A 26,045-nucleotide genomic window follows, 5' to 3' on the forward strand; every position below is an offset into this window, starting at 1 on the left:
TTGCACCAAGTCAACAAAAAGGCTAGTGCATGACCTCTCTATCTCTAATCTAGATTACTGCAACATTCTACTCTGCAGCTTCCCTTCCATTGCTCTTGCACTCCTCCAATCCATCCTCAACACTGCTGACCAGTTTATCCACCTCTGCCCCCATTACTCTTCCTTTACCCAGATAATGCAGTTCAGGTGATTATTAATGACATACAAGTCCATCCACAATATGTCCCCTCCATATGTCTCTGACCTAATCTCTCCATACCTCCCTACTCATATCCTTCAAGTCTCTTCTGAAGACACCCTTGCCTACTCTTCCCTACTATGCCCACACCTATAACCTGGAATTTGCTACCTCATCCCATCAGACTCTCCACCACCTGGGAAAGCTTCAAAGGAACTTGAAAACGAATCTCTTCAGCCAAGCCTATGCCCTATGCCCAGCTACCACCACAGTAAGAGAATGTTCTACCCCTACCTATCATCTCCATTCCCCTTACTCCGCATATTGTGAGCCCTTGTGGGCAGGGTCTTCTCTCACTCTGTATCAATGTGTTAGTCATTTAGGGGACGTTTACTGTTCCTGTTTTATATGTAATGTGGTTATATGTGTAGTAGTACTTGTAGCTATATGTAGTTCAATGTTGTTTACCATAGAATCATAGAAAGGTATAGTTGAAAGGGACCTCCAGAGTCAACGGGTCCAACCCCCTTCTCAGTGCAGGATTCACTAAATTATCCCAGACTAATTCATGCCTATCCAGCCTCTATTTGAAAACTTCCATTGAAGGAGAACTCACTACCTCCCATGGCAACCTGTTCCACTCATTGATCACCCTCACTGTCCGAAAGTTTTCTCTAATATCTAATCTGTGTCTCCTATCTTTCAGTTTCATCCCATTGCTTCTATTCTGTCCTTGTGCAATAGGGCTGATCCCTCTGCACTGTGACAGCCCTTCAGATATTCGTAGACCCCTATTCTCCAGTTGTACTGCGCCTTGCAATTAATGGTGCTTTATAAATAAATAATTAATAAGAATCATTTCAACAAATCTGGATGACTTATGTGTATGGGGGTATCTTGGCTCTGAAAGAAGGGACAGGTGCGTGTATTGGATTTCAACATGTCCAATGCTTTCTTCTAACAAGAGATAATAAGCCAGCTCAAAGAAGTGCCTGACAGCAACTTATTCCGCTCTCCCCATTGAGAATAAATGCATGCTCATCTGTGCAAATAGTTGATGACTGAATGGGGTGTATGGCCATTTTAATTCTCACCAAATGTCCCCCGATTTTAGTCAAACATGAGTAATGATGGGCAGGTTATAAACCTCGATACTCTGTGAACTCAAGCATTTCAGCCTTTATATGGAAACATAAGCCTTACAATAGCTTGTACCCTGTAATTACAATGCACATAGATCTGATTATCCATCTTTCCAGGGATCCTGGAATTTAATTTTCCCCTCCCTGTTCTTCTTATGTGTCAGTCTCAGTCAGTAGAATTTCAGATTTGCAATTCCCAGAATCCTTTGTGTAGAGAGGGTCATCCGAAACATTTTAGGACTTAATGTACAGTCAAAAAACAACATTCCAAAGGCCTCTATTCTAGCTTATATTTTATCTAATGGAAGCCAATGTGCGAGCGCACTGTTATCAGAAATTAAATTTTATTGTAGTCTCCACAAAAAGGGAAATAAAAAACTTGAGATAAATGTTTGCCTTGTAATAGAATCATTCCTGGGTGTCGCCATTTGTATTCACTTACATTGTGTCTCTTGGCTTTGTTGAATATGCTATTTTCAATACAAATGTTTCCAATCTCTTAGCCAATGTGTGCTTTATGTGAGAAGATAATAGATGCATTGATAACCTATGTGATTATAATAATACTCCCAATATTACTATTGCCATTGCAGGAAAGTTACACAAGCTGTAGGATATTGTGAGATTTCAAAGAATACCAAAACTAAAATATAAGTTGCTTTTATGGAAATGCTATATGCTGGTAGATGGCAGTAAGGTTCCTTTTACACAGTATGACCGGTCTGGCTCAGATGCACAATAGGTTGTCCTATGAATGGTCATTCCTATAATTTACATAGGAACAAGAGGGGGAGCTGGCCATTGATCATTCTGGCCACCCGCCTCCATTCACAGTAAGCAGGCGGTCTTCCCGTTTAGACGGGCCTATCCGTCATTCAGTTTTCTGCATGCATAAACTGAACGACAAACGCGAAGTGAACAAATTAGTCATTTAATCGGTACATTTATTTAGACTGAACTACAAGCGGTCCTAGGATGGGAGAAAGCATGGGCAGACCAGAAGTGGGAAGGGGCAGGGGATGAACCTAACACTACAATGTTCTGAAGAATACTTTGTTAGCCCCCCCTCCCCAGTGGGCATATGCATTCTTCTGTCCTAGGACAAGGCAGCCATTTTGTGGCATTCTTGGACAAGTCCTTTAGATGTTGCTTGCAAGAAACAATCTCCAGGTGATAATTCTCACCCTCTATCATACTACTAGGCCTTATGGCGACATAGGTTAACAGTCTCAATATACAAAGGCTCTGCGACTGCCAATGGGGACCAGTCTGATACCTCATTAATGAAGCAGGTGCTTGGCTTGGCATGGCGTTTCCTCTCTTACAGTGGTGTCAACTCACACAGGGCATTATCCATCTTGCCATTCCATGGCCTTAGCAGCTGATGCAGGGGACCAGGTGGCATTACCCTTTTGCTGGACCTTGGAAATTCCATTGGGCCACATGGTCATCTGTAACTCACTACATCCGCAGGGACGCTGTTGTTTTCCCCAGTCAGTAATCACATGCATGCCCCAATGTCTCAACAGCAGAAGGAAAACACCTTATCATCATGCACCACTACTCTTTGCATGCAGGGTGCAGCCTGCCCTGAAGCCAGTAAAACCACCATTACAAACCCTTGGCTGGCCAAGAGATCCCCTCTTATGATCTCCAGGAACCTTAATAAGATATATTGAAATGCATGCTGGTTCTGGTGAGTCAGGAACACTATCTTTTCTCCTTAAGGACAGCAACTAGAAGGTTGAGTGAGTGAGGAGATTTATAAGGCCATTCATGCTCCTCTGGGTAATATGCAAATAAGGGAGATGGAACAATACCTCTGCAGTGCCAACTATTGGAAGGCCGCATTTCTGCAAGTCAATGTTAGACTATACAAGCCTTGTAACAATGACTGGGATTTGGAAGCCTAGCCAGAATCCATACACAGACAGCTGTTCTGGCAGGGTGACCACTTTAGTTTTTCAAGACGGCACAGCTTAGACTGAACCTTCATGATATCAGGATGCCCAAAAAGGGAGTGAATTTCTTACCGAAAATTCCTTTTTTCCGAGTCATCCTGACGGCAGACATGGAGGTTGCACCTTGACCTCGTAGGGACAGGAAGCAAGAGACTTCAAAAGGCTCCTCCCGTCTCCCATTCACCAGTCTCTTCTAAATTACTTACATGGACATGTCGTGGTTAACCAAGGAAGATATTTATTTGCTCCGAAAAAAATAACATGGTTAGTTCCATTTGAACATAAACAAGAAGAGGGTAGCTTACCCGGACATAAAACAAGATAATATGCACAAATTTACCGCATAAAAGGAAATGTCCAACATAGGAGCCTCTGGGCTACAGATTCGTGCCCGCATAAACGTTAATATAAACGTGTGAATTTTTGGGAGGGAAATACGTGCCGTCAGGATGACTCGGAAAAAAGGAATTTTCGGTAAGAAATTCACTCCCTTTTCCCGACGTAATCCTGACGGCAGACATGGAGTATACCAGATTAACTCTTTAGGGAGGGACGACTGTTTGCAGGACCTTTCTCCCGAAAGAGAGAGATCGGAGGAGAGGTCCGCATTCAGCCTGTAATGTTTTGCGAATGTGTGCAGGTTGGACCATGTGGCTGCCTTACAGATTTGGTCCGGCGTCGCCATAGCCCTCTCTGCCCAGGAGCAGGATACTGCCCTGGTTGAATGGGCCTTGAGTCCTTCCGGGATAGTTCTATTGCAGGACGAGTAGACCTGCTGGATGGTGGATTTTATCCAGTGGCTAATGGATCTCCTAGAAGCCGCTCTTCCTCTGCCTGGCCCCTGAAATTGAACAAAAGACAGTCAGCCTTCCTAAAAGGATAATGTCTGCTCTAGGTAGCATAGAATGGCCTTCCTTGCATCCAGGCTATGGTAGTCTCTTTCCCTATCGCTTTGGGGATTTTGACAGAAGGATGGGAGAATAATTGCTGTCTGTGGAATTTTGAGGCTACCTTTGGAAGAAAAAAGGGGGTCTGTTTTTAGTATTACCCTATCGTCCTGGCTTAATAGGTAAGATGTCTTACACGATAGGGCATGGAGCTCGCTTACGCGCCTTGCTGTTGTGATAGCTACCAGGAACACAGTTTTAAACGTGAGGAACCGAATTGGAATCTGATCGATAGGTTGAAGGGGTCTTTGCAGAGGCTTTGGAGAACTAGGTTCAGGTCCCATGGGGGGGACTGTACTACGGCTAACTGGCCTCATTCTTTCTGCCGCTTTCATGAACCTGCGGATCAGTCTATGATCCGCCAAAGGTTGGTCTAGAATGGCCGAGAGCGCTGATACCTGTACTTTCAGGGTTCCTGGTCTCAGGTTTTTATCTGGAGGAAGTCCAAAATCTCCGCCACCAAAGTGTCAAGATTGGAGACTTCCAGCCCCCTACAGGAGGAGAATTTTTTTCCCCGATCTTATTATAAATAGCTGAGGTTACAGGTTTTCGGGACTGGCGTAGAGTCACGATAACTCTGGAGGACAGACCTTGTCTTAGTAGCGTCTGTTCCTCAATATCCACACCGCGAGGTTCAGTCTCTCTAGGTTGGGACAAAGAACTGGGCCCTGCGCTAGAAGGTCCTTCCTGGATGGAAGGCAGATTGGCTCCGAGATGGCGAGCTTTAGGAGCACCGGAAACCATGCCCTTTTTTTCCCAGTGTGGGGCGATCAGGATCAGCGTGATGTTGCTCTGCTGGACCTTCTGAAGAACTCTCGGGATCAGGGGTATGGGGGGGGGAAGGCGTACGCCAGACTGAAATCCCAACTATGGGAAAAAGCGTCTAACCCCTCGGACTTGTCCCTCGGATCTAGGGAAAAATAGGTGGGACATTCTGAATTTTTGCTGCTCGCAAACAGGTCCACCTGTGGACTGCCCCAGGTTTCTGTAATGAGACGAAATTCCTCTTGATTCAGAGACCATTCCCCGAGGTCTAGGCCTCTTCGACTTAGAAAGTCGGCTGTCAGGTTCTGGGATCCTTTGAGATGGACCGCTGTCAGGGACTGTACCGTGGACTCGGCCCATCGGAAGATCCGGGCTGTTAATTTCAGCAGGTGAAAGTTTCTGGTGCCTCCCTGGTGGCGAATAAGTGAAACGGCGGTCATGTTATCAGAGAAGATCTTAACATGCTCCCAGATGGCCCTAAGCTCTCTGAAATTTGAGGTCTGGGCACGCAATGTCGGACCCCATTTGCCCTGGAGCAAACGCTGCCCCACTTGCACTCCCCAGCCAGACTGGCTTGCGTTGGTGACTACGGAGATGAAGGGCTCTGTCACCCATGGGGACTCCGCCTCTAGGTTGCCAGTTGACCGCTACCAGCGGAGGGACCTTGTGACCGATGATGACACGGGCATTCTGCTGTCCAGAGAGGTTGTTGCCCCATCCCAGTTGCCCAGGGTGGCTCTCTGTAGCGTCCTTGAGTGAGCCTGGGCCCAAGGAATAATGCCGATACAGGAGGTCATGAGGCCCAGGAGCCTCATTGCGTCCCTAATCGTTATTTGTTTCTTCTGGCCGCATTTCTGTGCTGCCAGCCTAAGGTTTTCCTGCCTGGGTGGAGGCAAAGACAAGATCTGAGACACTGAGTCTATCTGTACCCCCAGGAAGGTCTTTCGCATCTCGGGGAGAAGACTAGATTTAGGGAAGTTAACTATCCACCCCAGTCTCTGAAATAGGGAGATGATTCGGCTGGTATCCTCTTTGAGGATCTTCGGCGAGGATGCAATTACCAGGAAATCGTCCAGGTATGGGACAATGTTTATGCCTGCCACATGGAGATGCGCCACCATCTCTGCCACTATTTTAGAGAATATCCTGGGTGCCGTTGAAATTCCGAGGGGTAAGCACTGGAATTGAAAATGGTGTACACGGCTGCCCATCCTGATGGCAAACCGCAGGTACTTGTGATGTTCCGGCAGGACTGGGACGTGGTAGTACGCGTCCTTTAGATCGACGGTACTCATAAAGTCCCCTCTTTTGATCAGAGTTACTGCAGACCTGACGGTTTCCATCTTAAACCTTTTGTAGGTAATCAACCTGTTCAGGCCCTTCAGATTAAGGATCATCCGAAACTGTCGTTCGGTTTTTTGATCAGAAATAGGGGTGAGTAGAACCCCAAGCCCTGTTCTACTGCGCGGACCCGGACTACCGCCCCCATCTGTAGCAGCTTAGAAATTTCATTTTTAAAGATATCCTGCAGGGCAGGGGATTGCGTGGGGGCCGGGAAAGCTCAATAGTCTGCCCCCCACCTGCTACTAGCCTACAGGGGAAGGGGTTGTTTTTGTCTTACCCCTGCCTCCTTTGGGGTAGGACCAGCGCCCCATCTTTCCTTTGCCTCGGTATGGCTTGAAGGATGGCTGAGGTTTGTGGGGAAATCCCGTTCTTGCTTGGTCCGGGAAACTGTGGGTCCTGTCGGTAGCTCTTTTTAGGATCTCCTCCAAGTCCGCGCCAAAGATGTGCTAGCCATGAAACCGGGATGTTACACGGCCTTCCTTTGGAAGCCGTATCTGCTTTCCATGTTTTCAGCCAGACCGCCTGTTGCTGATCTAAGTAGAGGCATGCATTCCAGTAACACATCTCTAGGAGCCTTCTGTTTAATCTAGTCGTCGAGTTCCCCCAACCAGAGGAACATCGACCTCGCCACAGAAGTCGCTGCGATATTGGACTTCAGCGTATAGGCCGTTGTTTGCCAGGCCCGTTTCATCAAGGGGGCAACCCTGTCCATCGGGTCTTTAAGATGAGAGTCCTTGAATGGCAGGCCTGTCTTTTTGGCCATTATGGCCACCTGTGCCCGACGCCGCGCCGGCATGCCTGGAGGAGAGAGGCATCTGAGCTTATGGCCCGCCGCTCTCCCCAGCTGAGAACAACTGCGCCGAGCTGTGGCAGAGGAAGGAGGGGACCCAAGGACCTCTGGTCCGCCGCTCCGACCGCTGCGGTGGTGAACCCCGGGCGGTCAGACCTGTGGCCCGCCGTGCTCCCAGACCGCGTAGATGCTCACGTCTTTCTCCGCAAAGCGGAGTCTCTCTTTATATTCGCGGGACAAATAGAGGTGTTTGTCCGCGCAGCCCACTCATCCGTGATTACTTTCTTCAGGGTATCATTAACCGGAAACACTGTGCGTTTCCTTGGTCTGAGCCCGCCGGACATGTCGTCCTGTACGGACCTTGGCTCGACCACATCCTCGACCTTCATTGTATCCCTGACTGCTTTGATCAGGTCAACCAGGTACCCAGATGAGAAATAGTACTTTTTATTCTCATCCCTGGCGTCAGGGGGACGGTCAAAGAGTTCGCCATTTGACAAGTCGCCCAGGGATTGCTCAAACTCTGAGCTCGTTAGCGGTATGTGCCTCGCCCTTTTAGCGGCCCTTCCTTCCTGCTGAGCTGGGGGGAGACTGGAAATCGATGCCCGGACCTCCTCTCTAACCAGGCATCTAATATCTTCCCTGAATGCGGCCTGTTCATCCGTAAGGATCTTGGAGGTACAATCGGGGCATAGCGGCTTTTTTATATGCCTCGTCCAGTTTTTTTTTGTTTTGTTTTTTTTTTAAAGACACAGAGCGCCTTTCCTGTGTTTTTTCTTTAGGTCCTGTTTAGACTGGGTGGATTCCCTGTCCTGCAGAATATACATGCATGCACATAAGGGAACCCCCCCCCCCACACACACACACACAATGCTAAATCCCTGAGCATAACATCCCTGCAACAAGTAACACTTACAGTTTGCAGGGCTTCCATCTCTGGTTCCTTTGTAGTCATGATGCAGAAACGCAGACAGTACCAGATTAGACAGATAAATCCTTCTCTGAAGGTGTGCTGTCAGTGGAAGCTTGCCGGGGGGCATATTAACACTAATCGTTTCAGTTATGCACGCTGCCAATTCCAGCCAATGAGGTTTGTGCGCTCTGCGCTACGTGTGGAGACGCGGTCACCTGAGATTTGTGCGCTGTGCGCTACGTGTGGAGACGCGGTCACCTGAGATTTGTGCACTGTGCGCTACGTGTGGAGACGCGGCCACCTGAGATTTGTGCCCTACGTGTAGAGACGCCGTCACCAGAGATTTGTGCGCTGTGCGCTACGTGTGGAGACGCGGTCACCTGAGATTTGTGCACTGTGCGCTACGTGTGGAGACGCGGCCACCTGAGATTTGTGCCCTACGTGTAGAGACGCCGTCACCAGAGATTTGTGCGCTGTGCGCTACGTGTGGAGACGCGGCCACCTGAGATTTGTGCGCTGTGCGCTACGTGTGGAGACGCCATCACCTGAGATTTGTGCGCTGTGCGCTACGTGTGGAGACACGGTCACCTGAGATTTGTGCGATACGTGTGGAGACGCGGTCACCTGAGATTCGTGCGCTACGTGTGGAGACGCGGCCACCTGAGATTTGTGCGCTGTGCGCTACGTGTGGAGACGCGGTCACCTGAGATTTGTGCGCTGTGTGTGGAGACGCGGTCACCTGAGCTTCGTGCGCTACGTGTGGTGAGTACGTCACCTGAGATTTGCGCGACGCCACCTGACGCAACCTGACTTTTTTTTGCAGATTTGTGCGCTACGTGTGGACACGCGGCCACCTGAAATTCGTGCGCTGTGCGCTACGTGTGGAGACGCCATCACCTGAGATTTGTGCGCTGTGCGCTACGTGTGGAGACGCGGCCACCTGAGATTTGTGCGCTGTGCGCTACGTGTGGAGACGCGGTCACCTGAGATTTGTGCGCTACGTGTGGAGACGCGGTAACCTGAGATTCGTGCGCTACGTGTGGTGAGTACGTCACCTGAGATTTGCGCGACGCCACCTGACGCAACCTGACTTTTTTTTGCAGATTTGTGCGCTACGTGTGGAGACACGGCCACCTGAGATTCGTGCGCTGTGCGCTACGTGTGGAGACGCCGTCACCTGAGATTCGTGCGCTACGTGTGGTGAGTACGCCACCTGAGATTTGTGCGCCGTGCGCTACGTGTGGAGACACCGTCACCTGAGATTCGTGCGCTATGTGTGGTGAGCACGTCACCTGAGATTTGCGCGACGCCACCTGACGCAACCTGACTTTTTTTTGCAGATTTGTGCGCTACGTGTGGAGACGCGGCCACCTGAAATTCGTGCGCTGTGCGCTACGTGTGGAGACGCCATCCCCTGAGATTCGTGCGCTACGTGTAGTGAGTACGTCACCTGAGATTTGCGCGACGCCACCTGACTTTTTTTTTGCAGATTTGTGCGGTACGTGTGGAGACGCGGCCACCTGAGATTTGTGCGCCTTTTTGCAAACTTACGTGTGGAGAGGATCCTGATGTTTGGACGCGTTTTGAGAAACATTTCGCTTCGTTCGGACACCATCTGACATAACTCGGCGAGGTAAGCTGCTGCATCTGCCAAAATTTTCATCGCGTGCATCTGCTCATACGTGCATATTTGCGCATATTAGCAGGTTTTTGCTTGCATCTGCTCATATGTGCATATTTTGCGCATAATTGCAGGTTTTTGCTTGCATCTGCTCATATGTGCATATTTTGAGCATATTTGCAGGTTTTCGCTTGCATCTGCTCATATGCGCATATTTGCAGGTTTTCGCTTGCATCTGCTCATATGCGCATATTTGCAGGTTTTCACTTGCATCTGCTCATATGCGCATATTTTGCGCATATTTGCATGTGTTCGCTTGCATCTGCTCATATGCGCATATTTGCATGTTTTCGCTTTCATCTGCTCATATGCGCATATTTCGCACATATTTGCATGTTTTCGCTTGCATCTGCTCATATGCGCATATTTGCAGGTTTTTGCTTGCATCTGCACATATGCGCATCTTTGCAGGTTTTCACTTGCATCTGCTCATATGCGCATATTTTCCGCAAATTTGCAGGTTTTCGCTTGCATCTGCTCATATGTGCATATTTTGCGCATATTTGCAGGTTTTCGCTTGCATGTCCTCATATGTGCACATTTTAATGTTTTCGCTTCCATGTGCTGAATTGCTCTCTGTTTTCCACAGGACGACTCTTGTGGAGAGGAACCTGACATGTGGCTGCGTTTTGTACAACGTTCGGAACCGGAGATTGTCGTTTTAGGTGCTGATTTCACATTTGCCCACCTTTTGGAGAGGACGACTCGTGTGGAGAGGAATTTCGCTTCGCTCGGACACCACCTGACATCACTCAGCGAGGTAAGCTGCTGCATCTGACAAATTTTTCATTGCTTGCATCTGCTCATATATACATACATACACACATACACATATATATGTATGTATGTATGTATATATATATATATGTATATATGTGTATATGATTCTTCTGTCCAGGTTGGGGGAGTAGTGATCAATGTAAGTGGGTGGAGCAGATCTAGGGATCAGTAATACTGGTGGGATGTGACTGTTAACCTGCTGATTTTTCGTCATTTCCTGCAGATCTGACGTCCTTGAGAATAGGAAGGCTGGCAGACAGTGAAGAGACCCTCGATGTTCAGCAATCTTGAAACCCTTCGTTTTATGGACTGCTTTTTGCCTGTGACTCACCTTTTTTTTTTTTATAAGCGTTTTATTTCAAAGAATTATGACGGAGGAACCAGAAAAAATGTGCAATATTTTACTACGATGGAGTTAACAGAAAAGACCCGCAAACACAGCGGCCTTTTGTTTATCAGGGAATGACACTTGGTGTAAAATCCACATTTTTAATAAATAATAAAACGTGATTTTAATTTGGTTTTTTGTTTTACCTTATTTATGTTTTCAGACTCCTGATTTCCCACACTGTAAGGCTGGCTGCACACGGCTGTGACGGACTCCGCCATGGAATTCCGTGGGGGAGCCCGTCACGGCGACCCCCAGAGACCCCAATACTTACCTCCGGATCCCGAGTACCACATCCCACATCACGCCTCGGCGCGCATGCGCAATAGAGCGCGTGACGCGCCAGCTGCGTCATATGACGCGGCTGGCGGTAGGCATAGAGGCGGTTTCACGCTATCTTCCACTGTGCTACAGCGGAAGATAGCGTGAATGGACGGCTTCCATAGACTGCAATGGAAGCCGTCCACGCGTATACCCGCGCCAAATAGAGCATGCCGCGGGTGAGGACAGGTGAATTTCACCGCGGAATTCCGCACCGTAAGCATTGAGCTATTAGGTTTAATAGAACCTAATAGCTGCAGGCAACACAGCGGATGTCAGTCTGTGGGAAGGAGCCCTTAAGGCCTCATGTCCGCTAGCAAAATGGAATTGCGGTTTCCGCAGCGGATTTGCCCATAGGGAATCATTGGCCGTCCATTAAACTGATTTTTGCACCCGCGGATGGAATTTTAATAGAATTGCGTTTTTCACGCGTGGGAGAAAAAAACGCGGCATGCTCCATTTTACCACGGATCGGCCACATTGCTATCACATTGATAGCAATGTGTGCGGATATCTGCATGCAAAAATAATGCAATTGAAAGCCGATTCCGCACGGATTGTATTTTTCTAGTGGACATGAGGCCTATGGCTGCCTGCAGACTGCCTGCAGACGACCCGACCCGAGCGCCTGCAGAGAGCAGTGCGGAACTTGCCCACTCCCGCAGCTCCGATTCATGTGCTAGCAGCCGGCGCATGCGCAGAGTCGGCAGCCGGAGAGTGACGTTTCTGTACGGGGCTCTGCGAGCCCCGCACAGAATTAGAGCATGCCGCGGTTTGTTTTCTGCGCGTGATTCCTGAAAAAAATTGTGGGGTCAAAATCCTCCTGACCCCCTCAGTGAATACGTTAAGGTGTGTAGTTTATAAAATGGGGTCATTTGTGGGAGTATCTATCATTCTGACACTCATGAGCCTTTCCAATCTTGGCTTGGTGCCGGAAAACACTGTGTTCCTCAAAACACTGAAAAGTAATGTTAAATTTGTACGTCTCCTAAATGGAAAAAAAAAGGTTTTCAAAACGTGCTTCCAGAATAAAGTAGAGAGATGGAAATATATATCTTAGCACATATTAGAGATATAACATTTGAAATTGTGAAAAAAGTACAGTTTATTGATATTTTTGCCAATATTTGCCATTTCAATAAATATACCCAAGTTCTAACAGTCTATTTTTACCACCTAAATGAAGAACAACAAGGGGATGAAAAAACAATGTCAGAATCACTTGGATATTCAAAGCCTTTACAGAGTTATGATATGTTAAGTGACACATGGGAGATTTCTAAAAGTTCGCTCCGGCACAAACAGGCTTTGCCACTAAGGGGTTAAATAGCTTGGTGTACAAACTTTGAAGCCACTAATGAGGGACAGTGAGCAGCAACACATGCAGCCTGACAATAATCTTCATCGTATTCCTCCATCAGGTCCCGTTTATGTATTTCCATAGCATGTGATGGGCCATTACCAGCTTGTAAGCGTCCTTCTGAGCCAACATCTCGGACCTCAGGCTCTATGCTGCATCAACTCTGTATTCAGGCAAAAAGGTATCAGCTGACCTGTAAAGAAGAAAAAAAATGAACCCTGCAATTGGCTTAATTCCGGAGGTTTGCATACAGACATCTTATTTGGACAGTTGGTATATGTTTGCGAAGGTTTGTTCACTAATTCGGCACCTGTACGTTTGCTATAAAAATAATAAAAGCAATTAGTGGATCCAAAAATACAAAAAAAATAAAATACTCAGATCTTATGTAATGTATTTTCTGGCCTATAATAAGAATTTTTAACACAGCAAATTCTTGTCCAAAGTCGGCGGTCATCTTATACACCGGGTATCATGTTATCTGGCAGGTGCTGCGGCAGCCGGATACTTCCTGACCGCGTCAATGAGGTCTCGCGGTTACGCAACCAGGAAGTGTCCGGCTGCTGCCTGCAGCTGCTGGCGAGTATGGCCGGCTGTGTGAGATAGATACATACATACATACATATATATATATATATATACACATACATACATACATACATACATACATGAGCAGATGCAAGCAATGAAAAATTTGTCAGATGCAGCAGCTTACCTCGCTGAGTGATATCAGGTGGTGTCCGAGCGAAGCGAAATTTTTCTCAAAACGCGTCCAAACGTCAGGATCCTCTCCACACGCAAGTTTGCAAAAAGGCGCACAAATCTCAGGTGGCCGCGTCTCCACACGTAGCGCACAAATCTGCAAAAAAAAAGTCAGGTTGCGTCAGGTGGCGTCGCGCAAATCTCAGGTGACATACTCACCACACGTAGCGCACGAATCTCAGGTGACAGCGTCTCCACACGTAGCGCACGGCGCACAAATCTCAGGTGACGGCGTCTCCACACGTAGCGCAGAGCGCACAAATCTCAGGTGACGGCGTCTCCACACGTAGCGCAGAGCGCACAAATCTCAGGTGACCGTGTCTCCACACGTAGCGCACAGCGCACAAATCTCAGGTGACGGCGTCTCCACGCGTAGCGCAGAGCGCACAAATCTCAGGTGACGGTGTCTCCACACGTAGCGCAGAGCGCACAAATCTCAGGTGATGGCGTTTCCACACGTAGCACACGAATCTGCAAAAAAAGTCAGGTTGCGTCAGGTGGCGTCGCGCAAATCTCAGGTGGGTACTCTCCACACGTAGCGCACAAATCTCAGGTGACCGCGTCTCCACCACACGTAGCGCATGAATCTCAGGTGACCGCGTCTCCACACGTAGCGCACAAATCTCAGGTGACCGCGTCTCCACACGTAGCGCAAAGCGCACAAATCTCAGGTTACCGCGTCTCCACACGTAGCGCACAAATCTCAGGTGGCCTCGTCTCCACACGTAGCGCAGAGCGCACAAAACTCAGGTGACCGTGTCTCCACACGTAGCGCACAGCGCACAAATCTCAGGTGACGGCATCTCCACAAGTAGTGCAGAGCGCACAAATCTCAGGTGACGGCGTCTCCACATGTAGCGCACAAATCTCAGGTGACGGCGTCTCCACACGTAGCGCAGAGCGCACAAATCTCAGGTGACCGCGTGTCCACACGTAGCGCAGAGCGCACAAATCTCAGGTGACGGCGTTTCCACACGTAGCGCAGAGCGCACAAATCTCAGGTGACCGCGTCTCCACCACACGTAGCGCACGAATCTCAGGTGAACGCGTCTCCACACGTAGCGCACAGCGCACAAATCTCAGGTGACCGCGTCTCCACACGTAGCGCACAGCGCACAAATCTCAGGTGACCGCATCTCCACCACACGTAGCGCACAAATCTCAGGTGACCGCGTCTCCACAGGTAGCGCAGAGCGCTCAAATCTCAGGTGACCGCGTCTCCACACGTAGCGCAGAGCGCACAAATCTCAGGTGACCGCGTCTCCACACGTAGCGCACAGCGCACAAATCTCAGGTGACCGCGTCTCCACACGTAGCGCACAGCGCACAAATCTCAGGTGACCGCGTTTCCACACGTAGCGCAGAGCGCACAAATCTCAGGTGACCGCGTCTCCATACGTAGCGCAGAGCGCACAAATCTCAGGTGATGGCGTCTCCACACGTAGCACACGAATCTGCAAAAAAGTCAGGTTGCGTCAGGTGGCGTCGCGCAAATCTCAGCTGGTTACTCACCACACGTAGCGCACGAATCTCAGGTGACGACGTCTCCACACGTAGCGCACAGCGCACAAATCTCAGGTGACCGCGTCTCCACATGTAGCGCACGAATCTCAGGTGACCGCGTCTCCACACGTAGCGCACAGCGCACAAATCTCAGGTGACCGCGTTCCCACATGTAGCGCACGAATCTCAGGTGACCGCGTCTCCACCACACGTAGCACATGAATCTCAGGTGACCGTGTCTCCACACGTAGCGCACAAATCTCAGGTGACCGCGTCTCCACACGTAGCGCAGAGCGCACAAATCTCAGGTGGCCGCGTCTCCACACGTAGCGCACAAATCTCAGGTGGGTACTCACCACACGTAGGGCACAGCGCACAAATCTCAGGTGGGTACTCACCACACGTAGCGCACAAATCTTCCTCTCCCTCCTTGTAAGTTGTATAAAAGGCTCCAACCCTCAGCTTCCTCTGTAGGTGAATAGGGCTCGGAATCCGCGGGCAAATTCAAGGGTCGATGACGTCACGGGTCACGTGACGCGCGGGCACAGCTCTCATCGTGCACGGCTGCTGAACTGTACTGCTCGTGCATGATGGTAAGTCACGTGGTGCCGATTCCAGCCACCTCATTGGCTGGAATCAGCAGCGTGCATAACTGAAACGATTAGTGTTAATATGCTGCCGGGGCGCATATTACCACTTTCAGCCGCAGTTCTCCGGCGCGGCTGATTCAGCCAATCAGCTGGCTGGAATCGGCACCACGTGACTCAGCGGCGTGCCCGCGCGTTGCCATGCACGATGAGCTGTGCCCGCGCGTCACGTGAGCTGTAATGTCACCAAGCCTTGCATTTGCCCGCGGATTCTGACCACTATTCATCTACAGAGGAAGCAAGCTGATGGTTGGACGCCTTTTTCCCAATTTACAAGATGGGAGAGTAAGATTTGTGCGCTGCGTGTGGTGAGTACCCACCGGAGATTTGTGCGCTGTGCGCTACGTGTGGAGACGCGGCCACCTGAGATTTGCGCGCTGTGCGCTACGTGTGGAGACGCAGTCACCTGAGATTTGCGCGCTGCGCGCTACGTGTGGAGACGCGGTCACCTGAGATTTGCGCGCTGCGTGTGAAGACGCGGTCACCTGAGATTTGCGCGCTGTGCGCTACGTGTGGAGACGCCGTCACCTGAGATTTGTGCGCTGTGCGCTACGTGTGGAGACGCCGTCACCTGAGATTTGTGCGCGGTGCGCTGCTACGTGTGTAGACGCGGTCACCTGAGATTTGTGCGCTGTGCGCTACGTGTGGAGACGCGGTCACCTGAGATTTGCGCGCTGTGCGCTACGTGTGGAGACGCGGTCACCCGAGATTTGCGTGCTACGTGTGGAGACGCCACCCGAGATTTGTGCGCCTTATTGCAAAATTACGTGTGGAGAGGATCCTGACGTTTGGACGCGTTTCAAGAAGAATTTCGCTTCGCTCGGACACCACCTGACGTCACTCGGCGAGGTAAGCTGCTGCATCTGCCAAAATTTCCATCGCATGCATCTGCTCATATGTACATGCATACATATATGTGTACATGCATGCATGCATGTATGTGTACATGTGTGTATGTGTACATGCGTGTATGTGTGCATGCATGTGTGCATGCATGCATGTGCACATGCATGTGTGCGTAATGCATGTGCACATGCATGTGTGCGTAATGCGTGCATGTATGTGCACATGCATGTGTGCGTGCATGCGCACATGCATGCATGTGTACGTAATGTGTGCATGCCTGTATGCGTACAGGCATGCATGTATGCGTACAGGCATGTATGCGTTTGTGCATGCATGTATGCGGACGTGCATGCATGCGAACGTGCGTGCATGTATGCCTACAGGCATGCATGCGTGCGTGCGTGTATGTATGCGTGCGTGTATGTATGCGTGCATGCATGTATGCTTACCCACTTACTCAGCCACCCCCTCTCTCTCACACACACACTTGCTGTGTTAAATTCGTCTTATTGGCCGAAAAAGACATTACATTAGATTTGAATATTTAATTTAAGTAGGAGTGAAGAAAAGCAGGGACAGTGCAATAACTATGAAAACCCACGGAATTAAGCCAATTGCAGGCAGGGTTGATTTTTTTTTTCTTCCTCGTTATAGGTCAGCTGTTACGTTTTGGTCAGAATACTGCACTGTGGTAACCGTTTCCAGTGCTCGCAACCACAGAGTTGAATCACCAGAGAGCCAGAAGTTCCCAGATGTTGGCTCAGGAGGACGCTTAAAAACTGGAAATGGCCCATCACCTGCTATGGAAATCCATCATCAGGATCTGATGGAGCAGTACGATGAAGATTGTCAGGCTGCATGTGATGCTGCTCACTGTCCCTCGTTAGTCGGTTCAAAGTTTATATACTAAGCTATTTATCCCCTTAGAGAACAAGCCTGTTTGCGCCTTAGTGACAGACCGAAAATTTGGAACTTTACATGTGTCACTTGACATATCATAAGTCCGTAAAGGTTTTGCATATCCAAGTGACTGTGACATTTTTTTCTTCCCCTTGTTGTACTTCTGTTAGGTAGTAAAAAAGGACTGTTAAAAGTTGTGTATATTTATTAAAATTGCTACTTTGCACAATTTTGAATTTTCATTTTTTCACATTGTCAAATGTCATATATAAAATAAGTGCAAACATACTGTACAAATCTTTGCTAATATATATATTTCCATCTGTTCACTTTATTCTGGATGTACGGTTTAAAACTTTTGTAAATTTATTTTTTCCATTTAGGAGACGTACAAATTTAACATTACTTTTCAGAATTTACAAGATGGGAGAGTAAGATTTGTGCGCTGCGTGTGGTGAGTACCCACCTGAGATTTGCACGCTGTGCGCTACGTGTGAAGACGCGGTCACCTGAGATTTGCGCGCTACGTGTGGAGACGCGGTCACCTGAGATTTGCACGCTGCGCGCTACGTGTGGAGACGCGGTCACCTGAGATTTGCGCGCTGCGCGCTACGTGTGGAGACGCCGTCACCTGAGATTTGTGCGCTGTGCGCTACGTGTGGAGACGCGGTCACCTGAGATTTGCGCGCTGTGCGCTACGTGTGGAGACGCGGTCACCTGAGATTTGTGCGCTGTGCGCTACGTGTGGAGACGCGGTCACCTGAGATTTGCGCGATGTGCGCTACGTGTGGAGACGCCACCCGAGATTTGTGCGCCTTATTGCAAAATTACGTGTGGAGAGGATCCTGACGTTTGGACGCGTTTCAAGAAGAATTTCGCTTCGCTCGTACACCATCTGACATGACTCGGCGAGGTAAGCTGCTGCATCTGCCAAATTTTTCATTGCTTGCATCTACTCATATGTACATGCATGCATGTATGTGTGCATGCGTGTATGTGTGCATGCGTGTATGTGTGCGTGCGTGTATGTGTGCGTGTATGTGTGCGTGCGTGTATGTGTACGTAATGCATGCATGTGTGCATGCGTGTGAGTGCATGCATGTGTACGTAATGCATGTGTGCATGCATGCATGTATGTGTGTGCATACGTGCGTGCATGCATACGTGTATGTATGTATGCATACATGCGTGCATGTATGTATACATGCGTGCATGTATGGATGTATACATGCGTGCATGTATACATGCGTGCATGTATGGATGCATACATGCGTGCATGTATGTATACATGCGTGCATGTATGTATGTATACATGCGTGCATGCATGTATGTATACATGCGTGCATGCGTGCATGTATACATGCGTGCATGTATGTATGTATACATGTGTGCATGCATGTATGTATACATGCGTGCATGCATGTATGTATGTATGTATACGTGCGTGCGTTTATGTATGTATACGTGCGTGCGTGTATGTATGTATACGTGCGTGTATGTATGTATACGTGCGTGCGTGTATGTATGTATACGTGCGTGCGTGTATGTATGTATACATGCGTGTATGTATGTATACGTGCGTGCGTGTATGTATGTATACGTGCGTGCGTGTATGTATGTATACGTGCATGCGTGTATGTATGTATACATGTGTGTATATATGTATACATGCGTGTGTGTATGTATGTATACATGCGTGTGTATATGTATGTATACATGCGTGTGTGTGTGTGTATGTATACATGCGTGTGTGTATGTATGTATAATTCTTCAGACCTGGTTGGGGGAGTAGTGGTCATTGTAACTGGGTTGAGCGGATCTAGGAATCAGTAATACTGGTGGGATGTGACTGTTAACCTGCTGATTTCTCGTCATTTCCTGCAGATCTGACGTCCTTGAGAACGGGAAGGCTGGCAGACAGTGAAGAGACCCTCGACGTTCAGCAATCTTGAAACCCTTCTTTTTATGAACTTTTTTTTCCCAGTGACTCCCTTTTTTTTAATACGCTTTTTTTTAAAAAAAAGAATTATGACGGAGGATCCTGAAAAACTGCGCAATATTTTACTGCAATGCAGTAAACAAAAAAAGACCCATAAACACAGCGGCCTTTTGTCTAAATCACGGAATGAACCTTGGTGTAACATCCACACTAGCAATAAATTATAAAATCTAAATTGGGTGGAGTCTGTCTGGTTGTCACTATACGTTGCAGTTGGTGGTGTGCCCTGTCCTGCTCCTGATGCAGTTGGCGGTGTGCCCTGTCCTGCTCCTGATGCAGTTGGCGGTGTGCCCTGTCCTGCTCCTGATGCAGTTGGCGGTGTGCCCTGTCCTGATGCAGTTGGCAGTGTGCCCTGTCCTGCTCCTGATGCAGTTGGCGGTGTGCCCTGTCCTGCTCCTGATGCAGTTGGCGGTGTGCCCTGTCCTGATGCAGTTGGCGGTGCGCCCCGTCCTGCTCCTGAGGCAGTTGGCGGTGTCTGTTATGTGGCATGTGTATGACTCCTGTTCTGTGGTGTGGCTCCTCAGATCTGCTAGGGCCCAGTTCTTAAGATCGCTGGGCCGCCCTCTTACTCGGCTGATGTCCCCGCTTAGGTAGGGCCACTGTCATCCTCCCTGTAGCACAGGCTTGGTTGCCTGGATACTGTGTGACTCTCCTGTGTTCCCTGTGTGCGTGTATACTACTAGACTACCACTCCTTTAGTCACGATCGTGTGGGCCCTCTGCTTTATCTGCTCACACGATTGTAACAGTCTGTTCAGAAAGCCACTGACTACTCCTTTCTTTTTGGGCCCAGTGGTGCATACAGACATAACATTAGGGCCACAATGTGTATACTTGTGAACACGAGACAAAATAGGGGTATCCATTTCGGAGGTTCAATCCTCCTTTTGATGCGCAATATAGAAAAAAAAAAGGTCTTGAAAAGGACATGTTTTCTAAAAATTAAATATTATTTGGTCTCCTAAATTGCATTAATTCCTAAAAATAAATGTGGGGTCAAAATACTCCTGACCCTATCAGAGAATACATTAAGGGGTGCAGTTTTTAAAATGTGGTAATTTGTAAGGGTATCTATCATTATGACTAAGGATGAGCGAGTATACTCGCTAAGGCACTACTCGTTCGAGTAATGTGCCTTAAACGAGTATCTCCCTGCTCGTCCTTAAAGATTCGGGGGCCGCCGCGGGGGAGAGCGGGGAGGAACGGAGGGGAGATCTCTCTCTCCCCTGCGACTCACCTGTCAGCCGCAGCGGTCCCCGAATCTTTATGGACGAGCAGGGAGATACTCGTCTAAGGCACATTACTTGAACGAGTAGTGCCTTAGCGAGTATACTCGCTCATCCTTAATTATGACACCTAGCAGCCTTTGCAAACTTGGATTGGTGTAGGAAAACTAAGTGTTCCTCAAAATTCTGAAAAGTAATGTTAAATTTGTACGTCTCCTAAATGGAAAAAATAAATTTACAAAAGTTTTAAACCGTGCTTCCAGAATAAAGTGAACAGATGGAAATATATATGTTAGCAAATTTGTACAGTATGTTTGCACTTATTTTATATATGACATTTGACAATGTGAAACATTGAAAATTCAAAATTGTGCAAAGTAGCAATTTTAATAAATATACACAACTTTTAACAGTCCTTTTTTACTACCTAACAGAAGTACAACAAGGGGAAGAAAAAAATGTCAGTCACTTGGATATGCAAAACCTTTACGGACTTATGATATGTCAAGTGACACATGTAAAGTTCCAAATTTTCGGTCTGTCACTAAGGCGCAAACAGGCTTGTTCTCTAAGGGGATAAATAGCTTAGTGTATAAACTGTGAACCGACTAACGAGGGACAGTGAGCAGCATCACATGCAACCTGACAATCTTCATCGTACTGCTCCATCAGATCCTGATGATGTATTTCCATAGCAGGTGATGGGCCATTTCCAGCTTTTAAGCGTCCTCCTGAGCCAACATCTGGGAACTTCTGGCTCTCTGGTGATTCAACTCTGTGGTTGTGAGCACCGGAAACGGTTACCACAGTGCAGTATTCTGACCAAAACGTAACAGCTGACCTATAACGAGAAAGAAAAAAAAAAATTAACCCTGCCTGCAATTGGCTTAATTCCGTGGGTTTTCATAGTTATTGCACTGTCCCTGCTTTTCTTCACTCTTACTTTAATAGATAAAGACATCGTATTTGGACAATTGGTATGTTTCTCCGAAGGTTTGTTCAGTTAGTGCAAATTAGGTGCAGTATTGTGATGGAACCTGTACGTTTGCTAAAAAAAGGAATTAAATATTCAATTCTAATGTAATGTATTTTTCGGCCAATAAGACGAATTTAACACAGCAAGTGTGTGTGTGAGAGAGGGGGTGGCTGAGTAAGTGGGTGAGCATACATGCATGCACGCATACATACACGCACGCACGCATACATACATGCATACACGCATACATACATACACACACGCACACACACACACACGCATACATACACGCACGCATACATACACGCACGCATACATACATGCATGCATATATGCACGCATACATACATGCATGCATATATGCACGCATACATACACGCATACATATATGCACACATACATACACGCATACATATATGCACGCATACATACACGCATACATACATGCACGCATACATACATGCACGCATACATACACGCATACATATATGCACGCATACATACACGCATACATATATGCACGCATACATACACGCATACATACATGCACGCATACATGCACGCAAACATACATGCATGCATATATGCACGCATACATACATGCATACATATATGCACGCATACATACATGCATACATATATGCACGCATACATACATGCATACATATATGCACGCATACATACATGCATACATATATGCACGCATACATACATGCATACATATATGCACGCATACATACATACATACATATATGCACGCATGCATACATGCATACATATATGCACGCATACATACATGCATACATATATGCACGCATGCATACATGCATACATATAGGCACGCATACATACATGCATACATATAGGCACGCATACATACATGCATACATATAGGCACGCATACATACATGCATGCATACATATATGCACGCATACATACATGCATACATGTAGGCACGCATACATACATGCATACCTGTAGGCACATATGAGTAGATGCAAGCAATGAAAAATTTGGCAGATGCAGCAGCTTACCTCGCCGAGTGACGTCAGATGGTGTCCTAGCGAAGCGAAATTCCTCTCCAGAACAGTCGTCCTCTCCAAAAGGCGGGGGGCAAATGCGAGATCAGCACCTAAAACGCCAATCTCCGGTTCCGTACGTTCTACAAAACGCAGCCAAATGTCAGGTTCCTCTCCAGAAGAGTCGTCCTGTGGAAAACGGAGAGCACATCACCACATGCAAGCAAAAACCTGCAAATATGCACATATCAGGTGATGCAGGAGAAAACCTGCAAATATGCGCATATCAGCAGATGCAAGCGAAAACTTGCAAATATGCGCCAAATATGCACACATCAGCAGATGCACGCAATGAAAATTTTGGCAGATGCAGCAGCTTACCTCGCTGAGTGATGTCAGATGGTGTCAAAGCGAAGCGAAATTCTTCTCGAAACGCGTCCAAACGTCAGGATCCTATCCACACGTAATTTTGCAATAAGGCGCACAAATCTCGGGTGGCCGCGTCTTCACACGTACCGCACGGCACACAAATCTCAGGTGACCGCGTCTCCACACGTAAAATCTCAGGTGACCGCGTCTTCACACGTAGTGCACAGCGCACAAATCTCAGGTGACCGCGTCTCCACACGTAAAATCTCAGGTGACGGCGTCTCCACACGTAGCGCACAGCGCACAAATCTCAGGTGACCGCGTCTCCACAGGTAGCGCACAAGTCTCAGGTGACCGCGTCTCCACACGTAGCGCGCAAATCTCAGGTGACCGCGTCTCCACACGTAGCGCACAGCGCACAAATCTCAAGTGGGTACTCACCACACGTAGCGCACAAATCTTACTCTCCCATCTTGTAAATTGGGAAAAAGGCGTCCAACCATCAGCTTGCTTCCTCTGTAGATGAATAGTGGTCAGAATCCGCGGGCAAATGCAAGGCTTGGTGACATTACAGCTCACGTGACGCGCGGGCACAGCTCATCGTGCATGGCAACGCGCGGGCACGCCGCTGAGTCACGTGGTGCCGATTCCAGCCAGCTGATTGGCTGAATCAGCCGCGCCGGAGAACTGCGGCTGAAAGTGGTAATATGCGCCCCGGCAGCATATTAACACTAATCGTTTCAGTTATGCACGCTGCTGATTCCAGCCAATGAGGTGGCTGGAATCGGCACCACGTGACTTACCATCATGCACGAGCAGTACAGTTCAGCAGCCGTGCACGATGAGAGCTGTGCCCGCGCGTCACGTGACCCGTGACGTCATCGACCCTTGAATTTGCCCGCGGATTCCGAGCCCTATTCACCTACAGAGGAAGCTGAGGGTTGGAGCCTTTTATACAACTTACACTCCTCTGTAGATGAATAGTGGTCAGAATCCGCGGGCAAATGCAAGGCTCGGTGACGTCACAGCTCACGTGACGCGCGGGCACAGCTCATCGTGCACGGCAATGCGCGGGCACAATGCTAAGTCATGTGGTGCCGATTCCAGCCAGCTGATTGGCTGAATCGGCCGTGCCGGAGAACTGCGGCTGAAAGTGGTAATATGCAGGCGGGAGGAGCCTTTTGAAGTCTCTTGCTTCCTGTCCCTACGAGGTCAAGGTGCAACCTCCATGTCTGCCGTCAGGATGACGCCGGGAAAATTACAATTAAAACAAACATGACTGCTTCCCCTGCAAATCATTTTATGTAGCAGTTTTAGCTTTACTGTCTAGAATGTATTCTGTTCCCCTTTGGACCTTTGAAACGTGTCTCCTTTGTGTGCCTAAATGAATCGCTGAATATTTTTCATATCTCATCATATCCATCTTCATTTGTATTTTTGGAGCTGCGTGACAAATGTTCTGGTAACACGAGTGAAAGAAACCTATATTTCTCAGACACCATGTGAAGAGAAATGTGTGGTCACACATGGGAGGTCCCCCCGCTACCCAGACACCTGTAAGAGGGGTGGCACTGTTGGCCTTTAGCCCCATCTTACATGAATAATGGGCGGCTTCGAAGCTAAACTCATCATTTCCATTGCAGATCCAGCTGAGCTAAGAGTCGTAAAAGCTTTTCCAGCGGAGATGTGAGCGGGTGGCCCACCCTGATTTATCTCCAGCTTCATGTCAGACTCCATTTTACGGACTATTTAGCTGTTTAACCCCTTCCTGACATGGCCTATTTTGGGCTTAAGGACGCAACAATTTTTGGCGGATTTTCTTCTCTGTTTATCAAAATCCATAACTTTTTTATTTTTCCGTCGACGCGGCCGTATGAGGGCTTGTTTTTTCTGTGGCGAACTGTAGTTTTTATCGATGCCAATTTTGGGTACATAGACTATATTGTAAAACTATTTTTTTTTTATGATAACAGAGAGAGAAAACACATCAATTCTGCCATAGATTTTTTTTTTTTTTTTACACCGTTAATCATGCAGCATAAATGAGACTTTCCATTTTTTCTGCAGACCGGTACGGTTACAACGATACCAAAATTCTAACATTTTTTTAGGTTTTCCCACTTTTCTGCAATAAAAACCCTTTTTTTGGAAATCTTTTTTCTATTCTAAATTGCTGCATTCAAAGTCCTGTAACTTTTTTATTTTTTGATGTACGGAGCTCTATGAGGGCTTATTTTTTGCGAGACGAGCTGTAGATTTTATTGGTACCATTTTGGGGTACATACGGCTTTTTTGATCACTTTTATTGCGTTTTTAATGAGGCAAAATGCTAATTTTTAGCATTTTGCCTCAGTTTTTTAGCGTTTTTTTTAGCGTTTTTTTCCATGCACAGTCAAAAACATGTGCAACTTATTGTACGCGTCGGTACCGATGCGACAATACCAAATATGTGGGGTTTTATTTTTTTTTTACCTTTTTTTATGCTAATCTGAGAAAAAGCATAAAAAAATGGTTTTTTTACTCTTTTTTTACATTTTTTTAATTCATTTTTTTAATCTTTCTTTTTTTACACTGTTTGTGTCCCTCTGAGGGACTTTGACCACTGCCCTGATGATCGCTGTCATAAGGCATGCCTTATCGCTCATACAGCGATCTCAGGCATAGGCAATACAGGACGCCATCGCGAGTTCCGGCCGGAGACACAGAGGGAGTCCGCTCCCTCTGTGAACTCTTTCCCTGCCGCGATCTACTTAGATCGCGGCAGGGAAGGGGTTAACAGCGGGGGGGGGCATCTCCGATGCCCCCCCCCCCGCTGTTGCAGCGGGACGCCGGCTGTGACTGACAGCCGGCTCCCGCTGAGGGATAGCGCAGGATCACATATGATCCCGCACTATCTCCAGGACGTAAGTTTACGTCCTGTTGCGGGAAGTACCACGCTGCCAGGACGTAAACTTACGCCCTGCAGCGGGAAGGGGTTAAAAAAAAAAAGTTTAAAAAGCCTGTTAAATATAGTATTTTGTGCTTTCCTTCCCGCCATGATGTTTAATTAACATTGCATGGCTAAGCAGTTTAAATTGATGCCATATATCAGCACCGTTTCACATTTCTGGTGTCCGAATATAGAATATAAGATAATTTGCCAGGAGATTAACACAGAGTTCATTCAGATGGCCGCTTTAGGAAATTTCTCTGATATTGAGTTTGGTTTGGAATATAACATGCAAACAC

At 47.8% G+C, this 26,045-nt stretch overlaps 2 long non-coding RNA genes across 3 annotated transcripts; one reads left to right on the plus strand and one right to left on the minus strand.

Annotated features, from left to right (window-relative positions):
* The first annotated feature begins 9,546 nt into the window (after positions 1-9,546).
* On the plus strand, positions 9,547-19,217 carry LOC136611250 (uncharacterized). Of its 2 annotated transcripts, none has more exons than XR_010790241.1 (3): positions 9,547-9,673; positions 10,311-10,481; positions 19,113-19,217. It is a non-coding gene; the product is annotated as an uncharacterized lncRNA (long non-coding RNA). The 2 variants fall into 2 exon arrangements; XR_010790242.1 differs by lacking the exon at positions 19,113-19,217 and adding an exon at positions 10,725-10,849.
* Positions 19,218-20,820: 1,603 nt separating this feature from the next.
* LOC136610508 (uncharacterized) lies at positions 20,821-23,329 on the minus strand. The gene is made up of 3 exons (XR_010790089.1): positions 23,259-23,329; positions 22,830-22,937; positions 20,821-21,293 (listed from the first exon to the last, which is right to left on the minus strand). It is a non-coding gene; the product is annotated as an uncharacterized lncRNA (long non-coding RNA).
* Positions 23,330-26,045: the final 2,716 nt, after the last annotated feature.

The sequence above is a fragment of the Eleutherodactylus coqui genome, chromosome 2 (genome assembly GCF_035609145.1).
Source record: "Eleutherodactylus coqui strain aEleCoq1 chromosome 2, aEleCoq1.hap1, whole genome shotgun sequence".
Classification (NCBI taxonomy): domain Eukaryota; kingdom Metazoa; phylum Chordata; class Amphibia; order Anura; family Eleutherodactylidae; genus Eleutherodactylus; species Eleutherodactylus coqui.